Here is a 27,554-nt window from a genome sequence, read left to right as displayed (position 1 = left end):
TTCCTTCTCATCATATCCTGAATATCTCTGGTCATCCATGGTTCTCTGGGCTTGTTACTCCTTCCTATCACCCTAGAGGAAACTTGTTGAGCCTGTACACTCCCCATTTCCTTTCTGAACGCCCCCCACTGCTCCTCTGTAGATTTGTCCACAAGTAACTGTTCCCAGTCTACCTCAGCCAGATCTTGCCTTATTTTACTAAAATCCACTCTTCCCCAATCCAAAACATTTTTTTGCAACCTGTCTATTTCTTTGTCCATAACAAGCTTAAATTGTACTATGTTGTGGTCGCTCTCACTAAAATGCTTCCCCACCACCACCTCGGTCAGTTGTCCAGCTTCATTCCCCAGAATTAGGTCCAGCAAAGCTCCAACCATTATTGGACCCTCCACACATTGACCTAAAAAGCTTTCCTGTACACATTTCAAGAAATCCACTCCATCCAAGCCCTTAACAATACATCTGTCCCAATTAATGTTGGGAAAGTTGAAATCACCTAATATTGTTATTGTTTTTACACACCTCTGCAAATTGTGCACATATTTGCTCCTCAGTTTCCCACTGATGCCTATCATTTGCTCCTCCAAAGTCCGGGTCGCAGCATAAGCTTTACTTTACCGTCGCTGAGTCTGAGGCTGCCGTATGGGCATCATCAGCCATGTCCTTTGTGGGTAGCCCTTGTCCCCGAGGAGCCAACCCTGCAGCCTCTGTGGATCCTGGAAGATGTCAGGGATCTGAGACCTGCTAAGGATGTAGGAGGCATGGTCAATCCCTGGGAATCGTGCGCAGATCTGTAGGATGTGTTTGTGGTGACCGCAGACAAGCTGAACATTCAGTGAATGGAAGCCCTTGTGGTTGATGTAGTTGACTGCTTGTTGCCACAGAGATTGAAACGCCATATGAGTGCAGTCCATGGCACCCTGACCTGTGGAAAAACAGAGATCTGTGCAAATCCCAGCACACTTGCTTCCTGCCTTTCTGATCCCGGTCGAAATGCACAAAGTTCTGTGCCTTCACAAAGATGGCATCTGTGATCTCCTGGGTTCACATGTGTGGAGGTTTGTGAGACCCTGCACAGGTCACCTGTGGAGCCCTGAACAGATCCACTGGCATAAAAATTGAGCGCCGTGGTCACTTTTACAGCCACTAGCAATGGATACCCTCCTTGTCCCCCTGGTGCCTAATCCTACAGCAGGTGGCATATGTGATCGACCAGTTCCCTGCGCAGTCTTCGGTGACACTGATTCTGTCATCTGCAGGAATGACATGCACCAACTATAGATCCTGGGTCTAATGAGGCACCTATGAGAGACAGCTCCCTGTTAATCTCCAGCTGCCTGCGCAGGAGGCCCTGCCGCACCTTCATTTTGAGGGTGGTGCTCCTACCGTTGGCGAGCCAGGCACCTCTGTCAAACTCTTCTCCTTCATCTCTTCTCCCTGTCAGCCATGAGGCATATCGCTAAATCACTAGGCTCCATGATCCTGATATTCTCCCCCTGCAAATTCAAAGAGAGAGACACACGGGTTAGCATATGTGTCCTAAGTCAATCTCTTGGTTAGGTCTCCAGCACTGGCTGGGTCTCCAGACCCTTTCACACATGCAGGAAAATGCTGGCCACCACTTGGACGACCAATGTGTGGCATGCTTCATGGCTGTCTGAAACCTCACCCACCTCCGCCCCACTTCACTTGACCGATTGGCGGCAGCTTTGCCCACTGGACTGCATGCTGTGCTCTCAGCTCAGGCGCAGGCATTCTCCTAACCTGGTACAAGGCCGCACCGATAGCTTGAACCATGAGGGCTACTCAAGCCTTACCAAAGACATTGCAAGGGGCTCTGAGAGTCTCCACCAGTGACTGCGCCATGGCCTTCTTTCGCAAGGAGATTCAACAACTTGCCCAGTTGGTCAATTACCCTGCAGCTCCCTAAATTTGCTGTCTGAACCCAAGGGGTGAAATGTTCTGGAGCATTCGGTGGCACATTCATGTTTTTACATTGCTTGAGTGGGCAGAAAAGCTTCAGAGGCCCAACTCCAAGCATGTTAATGGAATTGCTGCTGAACAGTCTCAGCTGCGGAAGAATGCTCACTTTTAACAAGCTTTTCCAAGTGCGCAACCGCTTCCCTCACCCTTCCCACCACCATCGTCCTGCCCCCCACCCCCAGCACTTCCATAATTTTGTACTGCCTTGGACCCCTCCCGCCCCACCTACACTGGAGCCCTTGCCCCAGTGTAGCACTGAAAGCCAGCCAGGAAAAAGTGACTTGCCTGTGTCCCCCCACCTCCCTTACCAAATGCGCAGCACTTCTTCCTTGATGTCATACAGGTGATCCTCATGAGGACAAGGTTGTGTGCACTCACCTCCAAGTTCCCCTTGAAGTTCAGCTCGCCAGGTGCACACCTTTTCAAGCCAGTCATAAATCACGGCGTCCTGAAGTCACGCTGACGTGAGAGGTAAGTTTGATGTTGGAGGAGGATTCTGCCGTGCGGCCACGAGTATGAGATGCAAATGCATTGAAACTAAGTTCCCGACGTTGGATGCCATTGATGGGTGTAGTGGACAATCACAAATTGGTTTCAGAACAGCGTAAAACCGATTTTTGGCCTTCTCAGCATTTTGTCTGCTCATGCCACCAAACATGCCCACACCAAGGGGAGCTGAAATTTCTGGCCTTAGTCACCACATTTTTTGAAACACTGGAACCAATGATTCTGATTTTCGAGTTGTATTATCCAATTCAGATTTTGTAACATATTATGCCCAGTGAAGGAATGTTCCAGTCAGCACTTTAAACATGGACTGTGCTCATGTGGAAGCTTTTGTCTTAATGGCCTGACTATGCTTCACTGGTTTTGAAGGTGCAGGGCACGCCAGTATCTCATGCTGGATGTGAATGGCTATAACCTTTATTGCACAGCCACTGAGTGGAATTTGGGTACAAAGGAAAAGGTCATTTCAAATATCCGGGATGGAGGCAGCACCCCTGGCATGAGGTGGAAGCAGATATTTGGCAGCCTGTCTCAAGGAGCATTGGATTAAAGCGTCTCTTGTGTCCCTGGCTCCCGTGAAGGTCTGCCTCCACATCCTTACCGTGCTCCTCATAGGCTCCTCTGGCCTATGGAGCTACCACTAGATCCTCTTCCTCCAGTGGGGCCCCCTTGCCAAGGCAGATTGTGGAGAGCGAAGCATGCAACCACTATCAGTGACATCCGCTTTGAAGGGTACTGTAGTTCTCCCCTTGAACGGGCCCGGTATTAGAAGCGCATCTTCAGAAGACCTATGGTCCTCTCTATCACTGCCCTTGTGGAGGCATGACTCCTATTGTAATGCTACTTTGCCTCTGATCTTTGGTGGGGGAGAGGCGACAAAGGACAGCCCTTGTCATCCAGCAGCCATCCATCCAGTCGACCTGGAGCAGTAAAGAGCCTGGGCACCTGTGAGTGAGGATGTAAGCACCATGGGTGCTACCAGGGTACCTTGCACAGGCTTGCAGGATCTGCATCGTGTGGTCACAAACTATCTGGACATTCGAGCGGAATCCCTCCTTGTTGACAAAGGCACCTAGCTGACTCGCTGGCACCTTGATGGCCACACATGCAGTCGAATGCACCCTGGATGTGGGGGAACCCAGTAATCGCTGCAAACCCTCTGGCTTGTTCAGCCTGGCTGACCTCGTCCATACGGATATGAATAAATGCCATTACCCACCTGAAAAGAGAATCAGTTACCAGCTTGACGCAACTGTGGCCAGCTGATTGGGACACTCCACACAGATTCTCCCACTGACCCATGGAAAGAGCTGGAGGCATTGAAGTTGACAGCCACTGTGACCTTCACAGCCACTTGCATGGTGTGTCTACCCACACTGTTGGAGATGATCTCAGGCCCAATCATCTGACAAATGGTGCTCAGTCTCCCGGAGTGACGGATCCTCCTTCGGCATTGCAACACGGGCTTTTTGAAGTAGCTGCATCGCTGCCTGTAAACTGTGGCAGCAGGCTAATGGCATCTTCTGCAGCCCTTCTACCCTGGCTACCTGCTGGCCTGCACACCTTGTGCTTGCGCCTCTCCTCCCACAGGTCACTGCCCTGGAGGCTGCATAGGGACACCTGGCTTCCTCTCCCTTCTACCCCTCTCTTCCTCCTCAGAGGAGGTGTCTCCAGCGGAGAGCACAATCCCTATTACCAGGGTAACAGAAGGCTGCCTGGTTCCTGGAAGGATCCATGCAGTCAACATTCTCCAGGGGCCTTGGAGACACCAATGAGTCCTGAAACGAAGCCTGGAAATGCTAAGAACAAAGCTCAGAACAAAGATGAAGCTTACAAATTCAAATAAGCAACCAGCAGCAAACTATCTCCTAAACTCCTCACTACTCACAATGGCAATGCTGTAGACCCTTTTTATCTCACCCGTGGATGAGGTTTTGTAAAAAGTGGGCTGCCTGCCTGCCTGTTTTGCCCATATGACGAACGGGAAATCGTGTGGGCAATGTAAAATTGGGATCAATTGCCTTTTTAATGGCCTTAAGAGGCCCTTTAATTGTTGGTGGGCACGGCTCCGACACCAGCACATGCCCGCCAACCTGAAGATTGTTCATGTGTGGGATGATGTTGAGATGCTCACCTGACCATCATCTTGCGCTATTTCACATCCATTCGGGATGGGTGCGTGTCCACAAGATGTAAATTCTGGCCTGTCTTTAAAAAAAAGATCATTTGACAAGAAATAACAAAAGAACAATTTCCTCCTTCCAACGTACTTTCAATTAACTTATCTGGCTTCTTTCTCTTTCTGTCTGGGTACCTCCTTCCATTTCTACTAGCCTGACTCTGTTCTCTCAACTCCTGTGATGGTGTCACCCCTGAACTTTTACTTTGACTACTAACTCCACTTAATAATTGGGACTGTGACATTGATTTGTCTTAATGGAAGACCCTGCCTCACTTTGCTCTAGTGGTGGATTCTGTCATACTGACAAACATTCAGTTTCTTTTTGGCTTTCACTTTGGGCTTTTGGAGGAATTTGAACTATAGGAGATTTCTCATCATCACCCTTTCTCAGATTTCCTCTTTCAATCAAATGGCCTACATGACATTGATGAAGTCTCTCTCAAATCTGCAACAGATATGTGAATACACCTAGTCTCTTTACAGAAACTCCAATCACACACTTCTCCTGATCACTTTAGTATTTTTTCAATATGACCTCCTGGCCAGCATTGAACTCTCTGAATTTCATGCCTTGAGTATCATGACTTATCGTCACTTTGTCTTTCTTTTTTTTTTACTTTGCTATTGATGTCAGGCTTAAGCAAACAAAACCTTGTCCTAGGAGCATGTTTAAACACTAATATGTGTAAGGTGAGCAACATGTTCTAGACTGTGGGGTTATTCTGTAATAGGGCAGAAAACTGTCCGGCAGCATCTGTGCAGAGAGGAACAGAGTTAATGTTTCGAGTCCATATGACTCTTCTTGAGAGCTGAAGAGAGGTCGAAATGTGATGGATTTTATACTGCTAAAGAAGGGGTGGGGCAGGTGGAGCAAAATAGAAGATCAGGGGTATGTGGAAGCTCAGGAGAGATTTGACAAAGATGTCATGGATACAAGACAAAGGGGATTAATGGCAGTGCTAAAGACTAAGAAGGTGCTGATAATGACATAATGTAAGATAGCAGAATGTGTTAATAGCAGAACAAGGGTCAGCACTCTGTGATAGCAAAACATAAGAAGATGTGACAGATAGCCCTATGGGGTGGGAGGGGCGGGGGGTTGGGAAAGAAAATAAATTGGATTTAAAAGGCTTCAAGATGGAGGAGCAACTTCATGGTCTGAAGCTGTTGAACTCAATGTTAAGTCCAGAAGACTGTAAAATGCCTAATTGGAAGATGAAGTGCTAGGCCATAAGATGTAGGAGCAGAAGTAGGGCATTTGGCCCATCGAGTCTGCTCTGCCATTCAATCAGATTAGGGCTGATTTTATAATCCTCAAATCCACTTTCCTGTCTTTTCCTCATAATCCTTGATTCTCTTACTGATTAAAAATCTGTTTACCTCTGCCTTGAATATGCTTAACAACCCAACCTCCACAGCTCTCTGTGGTAAAGAATTCCACAGATTGATTACCCTCAGAGAAGAAATTCCTCTTCACCTCTGTTTTAAATGGGTGTCCCCTTACTCTGAGATTATACCTTCTGGTCCTAGACTCTCCCACAAGGGAAAATAACCTCTCAGCATCTACCCTGTCAAGTCCCCTAAGAATCTTATATGTTTCAATAAGGTCACCTCTCATTCTTCCAAACTCCAATGAGTACAGGCCAACCTATTCAACCTCTCATCGTAAGAAAATCCCTCCATACCCGGGATCAACCTAGTGAACCTTCTCTGGACCGCCTCCAATGCCAGCACATCTTTCCTTAGATAAGGGGACCAAAACTGTTCACAGTATTCTAGGTGTGGTCTAACTATTGCGTTGTATAGTTTTAAAAAGACTTCCCTATTTTTATACTCCATTCCCTTTGAAATAAAGGCCAACATTGCATTTGCCTTCCCTATTACCTGTTGAAATTGTATGTTAGCTTTTTGGGATTCATGCACAAGGACTCTCAAATCCATTTGTGCTGCAGCCTTCTGCAGTCATTCTCCATTTATATAATATTCAGCTCCTCTATTCTTCATGCAAAAGTGCATAACCTCACATTTTCCCACATTATATTCCATCTGCCAAGTTTTTGCCCACTTAACCTGTCTATATCCCTCTGTAGACTCTTTGTGTCATCCTCACCACTTGCCTTCCCACCTATTTTTGTGTTTCTGTAGTCACAGATGTGAATCCAGGATGGTATGTTGTCTCCCTGGTGTCAGGGTCAAGGATGTCACTGAGCGGCTGCTGGGCACCCTGAGCAGGGACAATGGACAACCGGCAGTCATAATCCACATTGGTACAAATGACATAGGCAGGAAGAAGGATGTGGTCTTGCTGTAAGAATTTAGGGAGCTAGGTAGGAAATTAGCAAGGTCTTCAAAAGTAGTAATCTGCAGATTACTCCCAGTAACACGTGTGTGTATAGAAATAGGAAGATAAAGCAGATGAAAATGTGGCTGGAAAGATGGCACAGGACGTTTGGTTTTAGATTCTTGGGACAGTGGGGCCTGCTCTGGGGGAGATGGGGGCTGTACAGGCCAGACGGGTTGCACCTAAATAAAGCCAGGTCCGAGTTCCTTGTGGGGCGTTTTGCTAGTGCTATTGAAATCGTGTTGAACTAACTTGCTGCAGTTTTTTAAAGCGGGAACAGAAAGCGTTGATAAAGACAATGATGTTGACGTGGCATACAAGGACTTTCAAAAGGCATCTGATACAGTGCCATAGAATAGACTTGAGAGCAAAGTTGTAGATCATGGAACAAAAGGGCATTAGCAATATGGCTACAAAATTGGCTGAGTGACAGGAAAAAGAGATAATGGTTAATGGATGTTTTTCGGGCTGGAGGAAGGTTTGTAGTGGAGTTCCCCAGGGGTCGGTGTTGGGACCCTTGCTTTTCCTGATATATATTTATGACCTAGACCTTGTTGTACAGGGCACAATTTCAAAATTTGTAGATGATGCAAAACTTGGAAGCATTGTGAACTGTGCGGAGTATAGCACAGAACTTCAAAAGGATATAGACAAGTTAGTGGAATTGGCAGGCAGGTGGCAGATGAAGTTCAATGCAGGGAAATGCAAAGTGATTCATTTTGATAGGAAGAACATGGAGAGACAATATAAATTAAAAGGTACAACTTTGAAGGGGGTGCAGGAGCAGAGGGAACTGGGTGTAAGTGTGTATAAGTCATTGAAGGTAGCAGGACAGGATGAGAGCATCCTAAAGTAGGGCCATAGAGTACAAGAGAAAGGAGGTTATGCTGAACTTGTGTAAGACACTAGTTCAGCCTCAGCTGGTGCGTTGCATCCAGTTCTGGGTGCTGCACTTTAAGAAGGACATGAAGGCATTGGAGAGAGTACAGAAAAGATTCATGAGAATAGTTGCAGGGATGAGGAACTTCAGTTATAAACAGGTTGGAGAAGTCACAACTGTTTCCTTGGAGAAAAGAAGGCTGAGAGGAGATTTGATAAAGGTATTCAAAATCATGAGGCATCTGGACAGAGTAGGTAGGGAAAAACTGTTCCCACTCATGAAAGGGTTGAGAACAAGTGGGCACAGATTTAAAGTAATTTGCAAAAGAAGCAATAGCAATATGAAGAAAAATTCTTCATGCATTGAGTGGTTAGGGTCTGGAATGCACTGCCTGAGACTATAGTGGAGGCAGGTTCATTTGAAGCATTCAAAAGGGAATTAGATTGTTATCTGAAAAGGAAGAACACACAGGGTTAGAGAATGGCACTAAGTGAATTGCTCACTTGGAGAGCCAGTGCAGACATGATGGGCCGAATGGCCTTGTTCTGCTCTGTAACAACTCCACAGGATCTACACTCAGTTCATTTCTATATGTGAAATACTTCTGGAAATTCCCATCCTCACACTCTTCAGGCCAGCCATTTGATTTCTCTGCAGAGGGAGATGGCATTGGAGCAGCCTCCACTCCCTTCATTCCAGCCCCTACTTATCTTCTTTTACAGACCTTGGTCTCTGTTGATGTTTACAACTCAGTCGATCTTCCTGTTTCGTTGGGGTGCTTCTGGTCTCTTAAGTGCATGTCCAGCCTCCTCTTCTACTGTTGTAACACAACTGATATTACACTGCCTTACAGTGGCAAGCTTCATTTTACTGTCTGCACTCCAGCAGGAGCCTGCCCTTCAGAGGTGGAAACCCTGACCCAGGAGACATGTTTGGGGTATCTGCAGTACCTGGAAGCCCTGCCCCACTGGAACACCTCCACTGGGAGGATAATATTCATCTGCATCTGTGATATAACTGCAAGGAGAAAGGACAAACTCACTGTTTGAAGGCAAGTGTTGGAAATTGGTTCAATAACACCTTTGTAATAAAGTAGAAATGAAGATCAGTAAATAAAACATTTACGACAATTACACATAGTGTAAGGGCTTTTTATAAATCGGGTCAGTGCATCCACAAGTAAATCTGAATGTTAGGCATACCTACCAGAGAACATTTTAAAGTTTAACATACTTTATCTGTACGTGAAACAAAAGCAAAACACTGGCAACCCTGAAAATCTGTACTAACACAAAAAACTACTGGAAATATTCAGCAGATCAGGCAGTAGCTGTGGAGAGAGAAAAGGGATTAATGTGTTTTATTGATAACCTTTCATCACAATTATCATTGACCAGAAATGTTAACTCTGTTTCTCTTTCCACATGTGCTGCCTGATCTTTGTGCAACTTGTTTCTTTTTTTATTTTTAACTATGGGGGAATTTTCCATTCCCGTGGCGTATATGGGAACAGGGAGACCTTCCCACCACGTACGCTGGCTTAATTAATTATGCAGTCGGAGGTTTCCTGACATTATGTGTGGTGAGGTAGTCACATCTGGGCGCCATATTTCAAAATGCGCCTGGACATCAGCTGACCCACCTTTGAAGGAGAAGATCTATCTCGTGGAAGGTCGCTGAAGTGAGAAGATTCATGTCATAGGTGCTCCACCCACCCAATGCTGCAAATGGCGTTCCAGGGTCTGGTCGCTGGGGGCCTCCATCTTCACTTTCAATCTCCGCAAGTTGCCCCAGGTCTTCTTGCAGGTATGTCGGACATTTGCACGCCACGTTGATCCAGACATGTTCTGGGCTGGCGTGAAAACCCACTGGCAGCGCGGATGATTGGGTGGGTGGGGGTAGGTGTGCGGGGAGCGATTCAAGTGAGGCCTTCATCTGCGTCCTATTAACAGGGTTTCATGCCGGTCCCTGATGGGAATGGCAACCCACCATTTTGGTCACGTGCATACATTCCTGCCGTCATTTTACACCAATGGGAAAGCAACTTTTCAGCTCCCGTCGCATTGTGTCCCCCATACCTGCTATTAAATCCTCTGCGGCGGTGGCGGGGCGGGGTGAGGGGGGGGATGGTGCTGTCTTGAAAATTCTACCCTATATGTCACCCTAGTTTCTTCATCCCTTTTGAATTTATTGACAATAGCAAAGGGCGGAATCGTCCGTGCCCGCTGGCGTCGGGTGTGCTCGGTAACATGAGAAGGCCAAGAATTGGTTTCACAATGATGTGAAACCAGTTTGTGATCATCTGCTCAGCCCCTTGATGGAGGGCCGCATTCTCCGCCATCAGACGTCGGGAACCTCATTGTAATACATCAGCATATCATTATAAGGCCAGCCCTCAGACTCATCCTCCCCCACTTGATCATACGTCCACATCAGCATGATTGCACGCCAGTGCAGAAAACACCTTGACAAGTGTGACGTGCAGAAGTTGGGACTTACCACCAGGGCCTTGCTCACATCGCAGACATCTGTGGACCGGAAGATGCTGAAGCCTGACACTGACTGCACACTGGAGGAATGTCCATGGCATACTGGGTGGATTCTCAAGGACATGGCTCTGCTGCGAAGCAGCTCATGGAAGTTGGAGAGTCTGCTCACAACAGGTGATGGTCAAGGAGGGTGGAGGGGAAGGTCCAGCTGTGTTTGGGAGTGGAAGATATACAGTGGTTTGGGAGAGGAAGGTCTAGGATCAAGTGGGAGAGGAAGTGTCGTCAGGATGGGATGAGGTTTAGTGGGGAATGAAAGTATCAGGATGGACTGAGGTTGGTTTGGGGGGGAAGGTAGGTGTTGGGGGGAGGCTGGGAGAGGGGGAGGATGTACGGGGGAGGAGAGGTTAACGGGGAGAAGACGGCAATGAGGAAGGTAGGTGTAAGGTATATAGGAAGGAGTTCGGAGGGGGAAAGAGTGAAGAGAGGGGAGGGAATGGACATAGGAATCAAAAAGGCAGAAAGACTAAGAGTGGAAGTAAAGGTGTCTGGAGGAAGAAGTAAGGGTGTCTGGAGGAAGAAGGAAGGGGGAAGGGCTAAGTGGGGGTGGATTCCCGGAGGGGGAGAACCAAGGGGGGGACAGATTCCGGGGTGAGGGTAGGGGTGCCAAGGGGAAAGGGGATTCCAAGGGGGGGAAAGGGTCCAGAGGTGGGGGTGGATATCCATGTGAACATGCATGGGAGGGCTCTGATGAGTCCATGACTGCCTGGGGAGTAAACTGAGGGTGGGCGTAGAACGAGGGAATAGTAAGAATGACTGAGGGCAGAGTGAGGCGGTAAGGTGGGAGGGTGAGGGTTCGAAAGTAGCAATAGAAGGGATGGCTCAAAGACAGACAAGGATCCTGGGGGTGGGAAGGAGGAGGCCAGGGAAGTGCATGTGGATGGAGGTGGGAATTTTAGGAAGGAAGGGAACATGCACATTCACCTGTACATCCCCAAAGGAAAAGGGTTGTGGCTGTTAGGTCACAGAGGGGAGTGGAAGACAATGCCCAGAGGAGTCAACAGTGATGGGGGAAAGGAAATGGGTGATTAGTGGAGGGGAAAAGACAGGAGAGCTTACAAGAAAGTGAATAAAGAACATCCTGTCTAAAGCAAAAGTTAAACAACAGTCATGGTGGGCGAGATCAAGTGCTGCATGTGAGTGTGATCATTGGGTGGGCAGAGATATAGATCAGCTCCGGTGGACAACTGAAAGTGAACTCCAGCAGACAGCATTCAAAATGGTCAAGACATTGAGGTGACTGTGATACAGTGAAGTCCGCGTGCATGGGAGAGTGCTTGCATGAGCCTCTGAAAGACCCTGGCATACACACGCACACATGCATGCGCACACATACACACACATGTGCACACACACACCTCTCACTCCAGAATCACTCATTGACCAGTTGCTCTGTCTATGTGACAGAGGACAAGGTTGTGGAGCTCACAGGCAAAGCAGACTCGGAGGGAGAGGACAGCAGAGGGATAGGACAGCCTCCAAGATTCCTGAGTGGATGACCCAGGAGTGTCCAGCTGCCGCTCCTCCTCGTCCCTTTGGATGCCCGTGGGCCCCGGCCTGACTCCTTGAGGGGAAGGAGTACCTGGAGGGATGTTGAGGTGCCCCATTTCCCTTTTGAGTCGCCACTGCAGGAATTCACCCGTGGCTGCTGCAGTGGAGTGCAGGTCTGCACACAACTGCGTCCTACTGGATCAGTATCTCCACGGCATTCGCCATCATCCCCATGGAGATCTCCATACACGTGCATGCAGGCACTACTTCATCAGAGGGCAGGTAGATGCACTCCTCCTGCCACTCTGCTGAGGACTTCCAATAGCTCTGCTTGATGTTACCACGCCTTCTGCTGACTCTCCAGGATGAGTTGGAAGGCCAAATCCAGAGGCTTGTCATCTGACTCAGACCTCACAGATGCCTGTTCCCCAGCAGTCCTCTGAGTGCCAGGGAGCTCGGCCGAATGTGTCTCCTTCTGCTGCAGACAGGTGTCCATGCAATGACCACCAGTTTGTGAACCCAAGCCTGCTCTAGATCTAGGTCCCACTGAGGCATGTCTCTGCGCTGGTGCAGGTCGTGGGTAAGCGGTGTGACAGGTCTTCCAGGCTGCTTGGTTCCAGCTCTCCAATGGAGAAGGTGTCCTCTTGGCTGGAGGTGAGGATGTGGGTGGAGCTGAGGAACTTGGCAGAGCTCCTTGTGAACCAAAGTAGAGATAAGGAGTGCATAGCAGCAGATTCAAAGGCAGGAGAGAGAGCCCTCACGTTTGCATTGAGAGAGGGATGATGTGGTGCAGAATCCTCACAAGGATGCTCGCCGCCGACCTCACCATCACTGCAGACACGGTCCATGTCCTCACCAGTCAGCATGATGGCACACTCCTCAAAGTGAGGGGCCTAATGTGGGCCACTCCATTCCCAGTCTGGAACCTCTCCCTGTTGATGTAAGCAGGTTTCTTCTGCATGAAAACAGATGAAGAGAGTGTGAGCAGGGCACATAGCACTGTGTGGAATGTTGTGCAGTGAGCTGACCCATGAACAGGATGAGGACATGCACTTGAGAGGGTATGAGCCTGAAGGAGATGTGAGGATGTGTGTGAGAGTTAGTGGTATTGACCCTTGAGGTGTGAGATCCCTGTGAGATCCTTGTGGATGTGTGATGGATTTGTGAGAGTGAGAGTTGAGAGTGATGAGAAGAGGCAGACACGGACCCTGGGGGTGGGAAAGAGGAGGTCAGGTAAGTGAATGTGGACGGGGGTGGGATTTTCATGAAGGAAAGGAACATGCATGTTCACCTGGACATTCCCGAAGGAAAAGGGTTGTGGCTGGTAGGCCATGGAGGGTAGGTGGAAGATGATGCAGAACGGATGTGACCATTCATCCTGTAGCAGCACTGGGTGGCTGTCCACTTTTGCAGGGCATTGGCACTGACCACCACTGCCACCGCCTCCCATGCTGGATTGGTGATGCTGCTGCCCATCCAGCAGCCAGAGTGGGGGTGGAAGACGTTACAGCAGGCCTCCACAGTATGCAAAAGGCGCTTGAGGGACACATCACTCAAGCGGGTGGGCTGCAGTCCTTTTGCGTTTTGGGGCCATCCTATCTTCCCTATGGCAGTCATGGGCTGGAAGCACTGAGAGGCCTGTGTCCACTTTAAATGTAGCACCCAGCATGATGAAGTGATGAAGTGATGGCATGGTGGGTAAATGAGAGGCCGCCCACCATGGAAATGGCATGTTTCCCAGGAATGCACAATGCGGTGGATTTGGGATGATACGGTGTGAAAAGCGGCATTCTGGCCGACAGGTAAAGCAACGTTTTACCCACCCCCTACCGCACTTAGTGCAAATCTGGGGTGATTCCATCCAAAGCATCAGTCGCTTTTGATCTTTATTCAATATCCTATCTGCAGTCACTATTATAGCTCTAACTTATTATAATCATACTTGGCCAACAGTACAAGTATTGTGAAGAAGGTCATTTCGATAACGACTATCTTTGGGATTAGTAGTTTCTGGTGTTCTTTGAAAGGCCCCAATCAGAAGTCATTTATTGCTGACACCACAATTTTGTGGGACTGTGAAGGCAGATGGTGTTTATGTAGCAGCAGATAAACACAATAATAAGAGTTTAAATACACATAATGACAATCACTGTGAATACGTCAATGGTTCAAACTGTTTGAACAAGGCCAGAGCCTTCTTTAATTTTCGTAACAAATTGAGAAATTCAAAAATCAGTATAGACTGAATTTGAATGGAACAACAGGAAATCATTTCAGCAATGAGTACTGACAGATATTACAACATCATTCACGTCAAAATGTCGAAGCCATCAAATCGGTTGGTACTCAAAAGTGTCGGTTCCTGTTGTGTCAGGGAGTTTTGCCAGCTAATTTCCCTCTGTTTCTCAGTTTTTAACTTAATCTGAAGACTCTGTTACCTGCTCCTATGGCACTGTCAGTGTTTGGTCCTGTCTGCCACCAGGAGCACTCTGGATTATGTGTGTCTGGTTTTCTTTCACATTTTGGGCAATGTTTCAATGTTAATGAAGAGTTTTGATAGAGTAAATAAGGAGAAACTTGCAGGAGGGGCAGGAACCAGAGGTAATTTAAGGAAATTGGCTCAAGAACAAGAAAGGAGGGGAAGACTTTTTTTCTTTGCACGGTGAATTGTTATGATCTGGAATGTAATGCCTGAAATGGAGGTAGAAGTGGAATCAGTAGTAATTTTCAAAATAAAATTGGATAAAAACAAGAAAAGGAACAATTTGTAGGAAAATGATAAAATAACAGGGGAAAGGGGCTAACTGAATAGCTGTGAAGATCCAGCAAAAGCAAAATGGACCTAATGGTCTCTGTATCATTTTGAGGTGTTGGTGCTCCAAGTTTTTGATCTTAGGTCACTGATTGCCTCTGATGGCTAGTTTAAAAAGTATTCTACTTATACAATGTAGCAGTGACTCAATATTATAATAAACTGCTCAACTGCCAGGAAGAGCTTTATTATTATAATACTATCCCTATACACTAGCTTTAAAGGCCAGGTTTTCTGAGCCAGTAAGTACAAAGATTGACATATTGTATCTATGAATGGAGCAGGTCATTCTCCAATGCAGATTTTACAAGTCAAATATTAAACGCTATCGCAGGGCAGTTTATCAGTAACAACAGCAAGATAATCATTTCCCAGGAAGATATAATTCATTCTCAGTGCAGAGGGGATTAATCCTCTGGCGTGAATGTAATTCTGCTTCAGAGATGTGCAGCATACTGACAGATCATGTCCACACCGACAGCTAAAGCTGACACAGAAGTTACTATTGTGACATCCATCAACGACAGTCATACTGTCATCTCCTTAAAACCGTATTTTTACTCATTTCACGTTGGGATAACGTTGACTATTTAGCATTCACAACACAGAACTTTGTGCCTCTCTACTCTGAGCACTACCTCAGAAAATTGATAACTGGTAAAGCAGGACGGCTGTAATTATCGGGCATTCTCTGTGCTACTTTTACCAATCACTGTTCCGAGTTGAGGTTGCAAAGATATACTCTTACCTCTTCATGTGTAGAGAAAGCTGAAGTAGACTCCTGAGCAAAGGGTGTTTTTTTTTTAAACTAACTCTCGAAATAATCACATCAGCAGCCAGTCCAGCATTTATTACCTATTTCTAGTTGCCCTTAAAAATGTCGCAGTGGACTTTCCACTTGAGTCATGGCAGCCTATGTGTTGCAGGTGTTCCCACAACGCAATTAGGTAAGAAGGTCTAGGATTTAGACAGAGTGATGACAATGGGATGGCAATTGATGTCTCAGAGGGAAGTGGGGATTGCAGGTTTAGGAGGTGCTGTTGAAGACGCATGCTAGACTTCTAAACTGACGGCAAAGCTATGGGCGCTTGAGAACACTTAAGACTAGCACAACCTCAATAATAGAATTACTTTTTATTTTAGCCATGCTGTTTAATTTAGAAATGATGTTCAATTTAACCAAAGAAAATGCAAGTGGAAAGTGAAGTTCCAAAATCAAGAAATGTTGTTATGCAATGTGTAACCTATTGGATGCATACTGCAACTTGCCCTCTCCTTACTTATTCGGCCATATCTATGACATGAAGCTTCTTTCTGTCTGCTAGGTCCTTTACTGAAACAGGTGTCTTTTCTGGGCCAGCAGTCTTGTTGCAGGTATGATTCCCTCAGATTGTACAGATGTGTTCTTCACCACATCAAACTACTTCACTACTTATTGGTGTCAGAAGGTTTTGGTGGTTGTAATAGTCCACAAGATTTGGCCTTTTTTGAGCAGATGGTAGCATTCAACTTAAATTCTGAAGATAATTGCTTCATTCTTGGCTAAAATAATAGTTGATTTTTTTTTAAATTGTAAATGTTTGCAACAGAATGTGTTCATGATATTTTTGATTTCACACACAAATATTTAAGCCATGCACTACATGTGAGAAATTGTGCATTTTACAATGCATTAAATAGGGACAGCCTGAAAATGTTTTTGCCTTTCAATTCCAAAACTTAGCACATCCTATGCAGTCAATGTAGTTTTGCAAGCTGGATGTCTTGCTTTCAATCAATGGCCTCCAAATTTCTGCCAGTTGCTCCCTCAACATTTTTTTCATGTTTCCAGCTTTCTGCCAAGACTTTCACTGGAAAATGGTGGCCCAGAATTTCCTGGAGGTATGTGCCAAATGGCATATTTACATAGCAGGGCCCATTTTAGATGTAAAGTCACAGGCTTAAGTAAACTAATCTCATGGGGTATTTGCACCACTCCAGTGTCTTGCCTTGTTAAAATAAAGAACAGTTAATTATAATAACTTTGCATACCCTTGCTGAATAAAGACTATATTAATCATCACCACTGCAAAGATTGCTACTGAAAGATGCTGGTGGGTCCTTGATTGCTTGGAAGTGGTGAGAGTTACCGGTGTTGAGGTTGTTATGCATTGCACTTGCTTGTCAGTTGTAAAATGTGCACAAAGTGTGCCAATTTAGCAGTGTGCCCTGTCTGCATGGGTGTGGTCCCACTGCTAAAGTTAGAAGAAGTCTCAGGAAGACACTTAAAAGATGCCAATAAAGAAATTTGTTGCCAATGAGCAGGGAAGGCATCAAGCATGCTCCAAATCTTTCAGAGAAACCAGCTGTCACAAATAAAAGATAAATTACATCTTTTCTTCTTTAAAATACATTCTTGTAGAGCTAGAAGTGTTCACCGACTCCACAGGAGTCGCCATCCTTCCATCCTTGAACCTCGTAGTTTGGCTGCACAGTGTCACAAAAACAGGTCCAGACCAGAATCTACTGTGATTAACCTAACACGCTCTACATTAAGAATCAAAGCAAATCCATTGCATCATTTGTAATCAGATCTAAATGTATAGGGGAAGTGAAATTAGTCTAAGCCAGCTGTGCAAAACTGTCAGACAGCAAATTAATGATGTCTGCATTGCTTTACATGAAAAGCTAATAACAGACAACAGATTTGGAAAACCCTTGATAATTTGGAAGTTGATAGCAAAATTATTAACATGGATAAAATAGCACAGGATCATTGTTTAATGGTATGATCACTGTGGGACAATTTAAAGTTCAAATTATAGTGCACCAAACCCTCTCAATTTATTACAAAAACAAAAACAGAATTACCTGGAAAAACTCAGCAGGTCTGGCAGCATCGGCGGAGAAGAAAAGATGCTGCCAGACCTGCTGAGTTTTTCCAGGTAATTCTGTTTTTGTTTTTGTTTTGGATTTCCAGCATCCGCAGTTTTTTTGTTTTTATTTTTGTTTTTACCTCTCAATTTATTGTTAGGCCTGGATGATGTAAAATTATTTAGCATAGATGAAGTTTTGCAATATTGGGACACATCAAATAATCAGATAAGGGCATCATCTAACTATAACTAACTGTATTGATCAATAAATTGTTTCATAAAGTCGGGATAGCTTCTAATTGTTGAAATTATTATTTGTTCAAACAGCACACAATGTCTCACACAAAGCTACAAAATGCCATCCAGGATTATTGTGACTTTGAAAAAATGAGCGATGCGCGCAGATAGAATTCCCTCTGATGCAGAGGTATCTTTTGGCTGCACAGCTTCTGACTGGCCAATACCCCCTCTGTTTCATATTCAAATCGGTTTTCCAATGAGGTTTGGCATAAAGTTCCCCGTGGAGGATGGGGGAAATACAGTAGTCTAACACGTGGCACTTGTCAGCAATATTGCCATTACAGGAAATTACTTTTCCTGCTGATCCTTTTTACATTCAACTGTCTTCAACCCGCATCTCTGACTCGTGAGAAATTTGAAGCTTCATTACTTTTGGCAATTATAACACATCTCATTGGTTCATTTGAGGCTTGAAAACTGTTTTAAAGCTTTATTCACCAGTAGATCTATTGTTATTTCTCGAAAATGTACTTTTCTCACTTCTTGTTTCGTACCTGTCATTTTAAGGAGGAGGTTCATATTTCAGGTCTACAATCCAAACAAATCACTGTTGTTGAGTCCAGTAATCCAGAGTAGAAAATGGCAAAAAATATATTGACCACAAGGATTTTGAGAGGGTAGATAGGAAGAGACTGTTTTCACCATCAGGAGAGTCGGGAGTCAGAAAACGAGGACGTGAGATATGTTCAGAAACATAAACTTACGCTGGTTTTCAAGTTCGAACATCCAGAGTTCCAACTCCCAACAAAAACCTCGGTTCCCCCGCGCATGTGCCGGCAGGGAACTGGCTGCACATGCGTTGTCCGGGGTATTCTCCGTTCTTCAGGCTGGGGGACCGGCCCTGTGCACCTGCGCAGAAGAAAGGAAGACGAACGGCGTGTTAAGGCAGGTCAGATGAACTGGAATGAGGGCCATTATCAAGATGGTGGAAGGGACAGAGGAAAGGCCCCACAAAGGAAGTCCCAGACGAGGGACAAAGATAAGGAACAGAAATAAGTCCATTAAATTAAGTGAAAGAAAAAGAGCAGAGGAATAGGCTCCAATTAAAGAAAGAGCTGCAAGATGCAGATTTTAAGTAAAGTGAGCATGAGAGAAGCCCTGAAGATCTGAGAAGACAGCTCCATGCTGTGGGCCACTGGGGCAAAAGTACCTCTTTGGAGTAATGGTGTTCTGCTTGGCAAGGCGGAAGAGCTGAGATTGTGATGGAGGATGAAGCTTGCATGCACCTGGAGATCCAGGGGAAAGGAATCTTGGAAGGTGAGATTGAAACCCTGCGAGGTGGGCTGTTGAAGCCATCTGAATGGGAGCGAACTTTGGAGAGAATTCCTGGGTGTGATCTTTAAATGTGGAGGTTGGAAACGCTTGTGAGAAAGACGAAGTTTCAGTGAGATTGGTTGGCTCACAATGTGACAAATGTCTGGGTGGGTTTTTGAGAAATCCATAGAATTGGATTTGGTCGCATCTGTCGTCTATTATGTAATTTGGTATAACTGACCACAGTTTGCCTATAATTCACATGTACCTCATACTTACCCTGGATGTTAAGAGTATAAGATAGGAATTGTAAATTGTTTTATCCTTCTGAACTTGTTAAGTAAGGTTTTTTTTGTTTGTTCCAAAACTCTGGAATCTTGTGGCTTCATTCACTTAGTAAGCATCTTGAATCTCAAACTTCATCTATTTTAAGCAAAACATTATTGTTCCCTAACTGGATCCCCCGACATGACCCACAGTCTGGCCAAGGATCGTAACAGATAATTGGCAAAAAAAAGCCATGAGGAGAGAAGTTTTTTACTCAATAGCTTGTTATGATCCTGAATGCACAACCCAAAATGGTCGTTGAAGTAGATTCAATAGTAACTTTCAAAGAGGAATTGGATAAATGCTTAAAAAGTAAATACTTGCATGGCTAAGGGGAAAGAGTAGGGATATGGGACTAATTGGTGGCTGAGAGCTGACACAGGCATGATGGAACAGATAGTTTGTTATTATTATTTGCCATATTTGAGCCTGATTTTTCTGTGAATAAGCTCATCACCTCAAATACCAGCTATATTCCAGTGCTTTTACCATTGCAGCTGCATCTATATCCAACATTGTGCAACAAAAATACTTGTGGTCTGAAGTAACAATCAGCAGTGAATTTCAAAGCATCATAATCTTGTCCACTGGGACAAACTTAAGTTTGTTACCAGATGTCAAACTGTTAAAGATAGCATCCATCACACGCAGTTATATTCAAAAACATTGAGATGATGGTATCAGCACAGAATGGCAGAAAGATAATTCAGGAGCCAGGGAATTAATGGATTGTCTGAAGCAATTTCATCTTATGACACCAGGTAGGAGGTTGTAAGGATGATGACATTAAGAAATGGGAATGATAAGGATGATGAATGTGACTGAAAGTCAAGCTAGTGAGTGCTGGAAATAGGGAAGTAACTTCTCAAATGCTGCAGAAACAGTCAGAAGAAACATTCTCTCTGAATTTCTTCCAACTTTTCATTGTTGTCTCTTTCAGAATAAATAGCCTCCTTTGAGGAAGAAGATGTCCAAATTGACAACACCCCTAAGGTTGAATTTTTCCTACCAATTCAGTTGATTTTAAATACTGTAGTACTTAACATTATTAATGACATTTGCTGCATAATTATAGAACATGTGGAGGTTTAGACACTGGAAACTGTTATAAAAGTGTGTTATATAGAATATTAATTTATGTCATTTGCTGAACATATATTACTTAAGTATTGCTGAGAAAAGAGACATGCTGTTGAAGCTTTTCATCTTGGCACTCATCAGGGCAGGTTCCCAAGAATACCCATTGTAAAGGAAACAACAATTTAGAGTGCATGAGAAGACAGTGCTGATTGATTGGCAAGTGAACTCAATTGAATTTCAGTGCTGGTGTAATGCTAGGTATGTAGGCCATACGTCCCAAGGACTGGCGGATTGTATCAAACAGCATGTCCTATCGGCTATTCGCAACAGACAAAGCACTGACCATACCAACCAGTTTTGTTTACAAAATTCAAAACATAGGTCCAACATTAAATGAGATTCCATGATTGGACAACATTTGCTAAACAATCCTGATTGTGCTAAGCATTAGACTGACAACCAAATTAAGATTATTGGGCATTGTGGCTCACTTACACATGTTAGAAGCTACCTTTATTCACACACAGTGGCTTTGTCTTTTGCAGACAGAAGGAGAATGTCCACACGTTGTGCCTTTTTCAGCTAAACAACTGCTAGAGGGATAGCCATTCTCTGGTCCATTCTCTGTGGCTGTGCCTTGATCAATCAGAGTAGACTTGCCTGGTTTGAATTTAAACAAAAGCTTCGTAGTCAACTGTTCCCTGGTGCATTCTCCATGGCATCATTTCTACCAATCTGAGTCCACTTGCCAACCAATGAACACTCTCTTCCCATGAGATTTTGTTCTTCCCTTTACAATTGGTGTTCTTGCGAATCTGTCCTGATGAGTGCAAGACAAAAAGCTTCAGCAGCATGTCTCTTTTTTTCAGCAATATTCAAGTTCTGTATGACTAAACAACCATATATTAGTTTATAACATCATTGGCTGGACACATGTATGCATAGCATAGGAAACTAGCCTACAACAGCTACTATGTTGCATTTGCGAAAGACACAAGTTACTTTATGGAGTCTACGGAGCTTCCAGGGATAGTGCCTAAGAAAAGTCTAGATTGAAACCAAACAAGGGTCATGTGACCCAGCTGTTGGGTGAAAAATACACTGGATTTGAACTAACAGTCAGAGAGACTGCCACAGGAGTAGAAGGAGCAAAAACTTAAGCCCTCTTTCTTTCTCTGAAACCTCTCTCATCAAAGTGAGCTGCCTGTGATTTGAAACCCCACCAGAAAACCTCATTGCCGCAAACCGAGAGTTCTTAAAGGAAGATTCAGAATCAATATCACTGTCTCCAAGAGAAAAGCGAATCAACCAGCCACGACTGCTCCAAGCTGTAAACAAGAATCTGGACAATCTGTGAATACCTTTTTTTCCTGACTTTAAATTTTACTTGGCCAAGTTTTAATATCTGATACACTTCAGAGTTTTACTTTTCGCATGCTTGGGGGGCAAGGATAGTTGTGTGTGTTAATGGGTAGTTGGACATATTTGTATATCTTAAACCTTTTGTTAATTTCTGCATCTTTACCTGAGTGAGTTTTATCAATAAAAGTAACTACTTGTTAACTTAAATTTGGTCAGCTTATTTCTAACACAGAACTACACAAAGTTAACTGTATATACATGGAATTGTCAATAGCACCTCCTTTTTAAATTCAAACTCTGTTAAGACTAACCCAAAATTGAGACAAAGAGAGGAGTCGTTTCACCCTTCTTAACCTGGTTGTAAAAAAATGCTGTTCTGTCACAAGTTTCTAAGTGTTGCGTTTCAGGATTCCTTTACCATTTTTCCATTAAAACAAACCATAAATGGGTTCTTGTAAAAGCTGTTTTAAGTTAAATTTACTTTAAAAGGTTCATTTCACAGGACAACAGGGCTGACAAGTTTGTATTGATGAGCTTTTTGAAACTAACAATCAGCTGATTGCGGAGATAGTTTGACATTCCGGTGACCATTCTTCATTCCTGCACCAACAATCCTATGCTTTTGAACTCAGCAGGGGGCAAATTGTAAGAGCAGTAGCAGATAGAGTGCATATGGCAGCAGATGGAGGCTCTGTGAATGTTCCGCTGTGATTGGAGAAGAGTGATAGGAATTGTGGGTCTAATTGGAGAATACATCCAAGGGCTAAGGGTTAGAAGTGGTGCAGGGCTAATCAAAGAGAAAGAGAACTGAGTGGGAATTCTACTTATCAGCTCTGGTTAAATAATTGAATTTATTATAGCATAGCAGCCCTGTTCTTGTATTAATTTTCTCTGCCACTTCAGACCATTGCTGCCAGGTTATTTGCTTTTGTACTTTTCTCCCATCATCTAAAAAGGGTAACTCACATTTCTCAGCTATTTACTCCAGAGAAGTGTCTGAAAATTGTTCCAGCCACCATCTTCATTTTATAACCATGATTCAAAGCAATCAAAGTGCACCTCCCCTTTAAGAGGAGCTGACTGCCTTTAAATGGCCAAATTCTCACCCTCCAATCAGTAAGCTTTCAGTAAGCAACAAGAGCAATGCTAGCAGCTCGCCAATGAAAGAAGACACAAGCACCAAATTGGCTTGTGCCTCTTGCTGATGTCACTGGGGATGCAGAGCAGTTATTATGTCCATTATGCAGCCATTTTCATTAAGGTTAAATTTCTCTCCAGTGTATTCAAACCATCTTTCATGGCAGATTGCTTGCAAGTTCTTACAGGACTCCCCAGGCTAAATCAATTCGTGAGTTCTGTTTGTATTTGGCTACATGGCTGTGTATCTCTCTCTCTCTCTCTCTCTCCTTCAGTGCTATAACATTTTACTATCACCAAAGCAATTAGGACCTGGCATAAAGTTAGAACATTATAAGAATCTAATTGGAACTTGCAGTTTGAAGACTTTCTGACACCTGGTAATTTAAAGTAATAGTTTTAAAGCTCTTCCACTAAAATCTGTTAATAACCATCAAAGCAACTATTGACATGACAGGGTGATGGAGGAACAATTTCATGAAAACAGTTTATCAATTCAGCAGATCCTATTTCTGGCATCCTGAAAACTGAAGCCATTTTCAATCTCTTCATTAAATCAGCACATTGAAAGTTACACTGGTAGGGTGTCCTCATACCACTCAACAGGTCAGCAACATACATTTCTTGTTTAGATCATAATTAAGATGAATTAATGTGCCCAGAAAAATAATTCTGAAAGCTGGGGTTTATTCTCCTGATGCATATAACAGCATTATACTAAAACAGTGAGGGAATCGAGTCCAGTTGCAGCAGTGATGAAGATTATTAAGGTTATTCAATGTTCAGATTCAGGTTCCCTCAATTAAAGGACTGGAAAGATAAAGACTAATAAAAAAAACTAGAGAGACAAAGGAACTGCAAAATGTAAGTGGAACAACTACAAGCAAGTGTTGGAGTGCCTGCAGATAGGTTGGATGTTGGTTTTAATATGAATGTGTGAATGGAGTCAATGGCGTAAAGCATTAATAGAATTGTGACTGTTAGTCTTGCGTTTACCTGGCTAAGAAGATTTGTAAGGAAGGAGGCAGTTTCTGGATTTAATTACTGTATGTAATTAGGTCAGGATGTTAGGAATATATTAGTAACCCAGCCCTCAACACACTCTGATGAGTATAAATGGGATTTGTTAAGGATTAAGGACCCATAGATTTTGTGAGCCAGTGGACTGACTGTGAGAGAAGCTCATTGACAGGGATAAAAGAAGTAGGAAGAAGGCTTGGTTATATTCAGTTTCCCCAGTATCACGTTAACACTTGCCTTGGATTGTTAATGGATGCACAAAATCTAGGGTTTATAACAATGAAACATATTTTAAAGAATATGCAGGTTTTGATTATCCCCCTAAGGAGCAACTGAAAGAGGCAATAGCTGGTATTCAGTATTTACTTGCTCCTGAATGTCATTTGCTCAGTGGAGAAGACTTAGAAGACTTACAACATAACATACAAAGCTGAGGCTTTGATGTCAAATAAATGCACAGCTAATGTTCAAATTACTAAAAACACAGATGGAGAAACCTGGCAAGTCAGCAGTAGTAAACGTGTGCAGTGTATTGGAACTATGACATGCTGTGCTATGCAGAGGACATAAATCCATGTCCACTGAGCTGTCCAGCTGTCCCTCTGTACTACTGTGGGGAAACCCAAGGCTAGCTCAAGCACTTTCCTACTGAATTACTATCCAGTGTCATGTCCTATCTTTACCAGAACCAGATTATAATATGGCAATGAGTTTGCACTGTTGTTAATGATAATCACTTTATGTGGAGAAGTATGAAAAAACAAACAAAAATATTGTAATTATTTATCAACCAGAAATGTAAACAACCACAAAACTCTATAATATTATTTCAACAGATATACTTCTATTTTTAGATGAACATTTGAGTGGAAATCTAATATTGATTGCAATATCATGACAAAGGAAGAATTTTTTAATATATTCGTTCCTGGGATTTGAGCGTCATTGGCAAGGCCAGCATTTGTTATCCATCTCTAATTGTCCTTGATAGCCTGCTGGTCAGCCTCCTTCTTGAACCACAGCAGTCCAACTGCTGGGCATACATCCATAGTGTTGTTTGGAAGGCAATTCTAGCTTTCTGACCCAGCAACAGTAAAGGACTGTGATATGGTTCCAAGTCAGGATGGTATGCGGCTTGAAGGGGAACTTGTAGTTGCTGGTGTTCCCATGCTTCAGCTCCCCTCGTTCTTCTAGATAGTAGATGTTGCAGGTACATAAGCTGCCACTTTGCATCGGTGGTGGATGGAGTGAATGGTTAAGGTGGAGGATGGGGTGCCGATCAAGCAGACTGTTTTGCCCTGGAAGGAGTTGAGCTTCTTGAGTGTTGTTGGAGTTGCACTCATCCAGGCAAGTGGAGAATATTCCTGATTTATGCCTTGTAGATGGTGGACAGGCTTTGGGAAGTCAAGAGGTAAATTCTTCACCACAGGATTCCCAATCTCTGACCTGCTGTTGTGACAACAGTATTTATAGGGCTGGTTCAATTAAGTTTCTGGTCAATGGTAACTCCTGAGATGTTGATAGTGGGAGATTCAGCAATAGTAATGCCATTGAAGTCAAGGGAAGAGTTAGGTTCTCCCTAGTTTGAGATGGTCATTGCCTGGCACTCATGTCATGTGAATGTTATGTGTTGCTTATCAGTCCACATCCAAATGTTGTCCAGGATGGCATGTGGCATGCAAACACTGGGCTGCTTCAGTATTAGGAGTTGCAAATGGTATTGGACACTGCAATTGTCAGCAAACATTCCCACTTCTAACAGTATCATGGCTAGAAGGTCATTAATGAAGCAGCTGAAGGTGGTTTGGGCCAGTACACTGCCCTCTCGAACTCCTGCAGCAACCACCTTCTTTTGTGCTAAGTATAATTTCAAGCAGTGGAGAGATTTCCCCTGATTCCCTTTGACTTCACTCCTTCATGCCACACTCGACCAAATGTGGTCTTGATATCCAGAGCAGTCACTTTCACCTCATCTGTGGAATTGAGCTCTTCTGTTTATGTTTGGACCAAGGCTATAATGAGGTCTGGAGCCAGTGGCCCTGGCGGAACCCAAACTGAGCATCATTAACCAGGGTTATTGTGATGTAAGTGTTGTTTGATAGCATTGTCAACAGCATCTTGCATCACTTTGCTGATGCTTAAGAATGGACTAATGGGGGGGCAACTGGCCAGATTGGACTTTTTCTGGACAGGACATACATGGCTAATTTTTCCACATTGTCAGGTAGATGTCAGCATTGTAGCTGGACTGGAACAGCTTGGCTAGGGCCACAGCTAGTTCTGGAGCACAAGTCTTCAGTTCCACAGTAGGATGTTGTCAGGGCCCATAGCCTTTGCTGTATCTAGTATGTGCGGGCGGTTCTTTCTATATCATTTAGTGAATCAAACTAGCTGAAAACTGGTATCTGTGACGCTGGGGACCTCAGGAGGAAGCGTTCCTCACTTGTATTCTTTTTGTACCTGGGCAGATTAGATCACATGGGTACAGTATAAAATGGAAAATCAAGCCGGGACTATTACATCCCCATAAGGGAGCTCAACTGATTTTCCATCCACTCACTTTATGACTCTTGTCCTATTAAATTCACTTATTTTATACATTTTTAAAATTCATTCATAGGATGTAGACATCACTGGCTAGGCCAGCATTTATAGCCTATCCCTAATTGCCCTTGAGAAGGTGGTGGTCAGCTGCTTTCTTGAACTGCTACAGTCCATGTGATGTAGGTATGCCCACAGTGCTGTTATAGAGGGAGTTCCAGGATTTTAACCCAGCAACAGTGAAGGAACGGCGAAACATTTCCAAGTCAGGATGGTGAGTGACTTGGAGGGGTACTTCCAGGTGGTGGTGTTCCCATGTGTCTACTGACCTTGTCCTACTAGATGGTAATGGTCATAGGTTTGGAAAGTGCTGTATAAGGACCCTTGGTTAGTTCCTGCAGTGCACCTTATAGATGATACATATCGCTACCACTGCGTCAGTGGTGAAGGGGGTGAATGTTTATAGATGGGGTGCCAATCAAGCGGTCTGCTTTGAGCTCAAGTTGCACTCATCCAAGCAAGTGGAGAGTATTCTGTTACACTCCTGAATTGCACCTTGTAGATGGTGGACAGGCTTTGGGTAGACAGGTGGTGAGCTACTCGCCGCAGGATTCTTAGCCCATGACCTGCTCTTGTAGCCTCAGTATTTATAAGGCTAGTCCAGTTCAGTTTCTGGTCAATGGGAACCCCCAGGATGTTGATTGCAGGGGATTCAGTGATGGTAATGCCACTTAATGTCAAGGGGTGACAGTTCGATTCCCTCTTGATCGAGATGGTCATTGTCTGGCACTTGTGGTGCAAATGTTACTTGCTACTTGTCAGCCGAAGCCTGGATATTGTCCAGGTCTTGATGCAATTAGACATCGACTGCTACAGTATCTGAGGAGTCATGAATGGTGCTGAACATCATGTAGTCATCAGCGAACATTCCCACTT

Source organism: Carcharodon carcharias, chromosome 7 (assembly GCF_017639515.1).
Source record: "Carcharodon carcharias isolate sCarCar2 chromosome 7, sCarCar2.pri, whole genome shotgun sequence".
Taxonomy (NCBI): domain Eukaryota; kingdom Metazoa; phylum Chordata; class Chondrichthyes; order Lamniformes; family Lamnidae; genus Carcharodon; species Carcharodon carcharias.
This window is presented reverse-complemented; position numbering follows the sequence as displayed.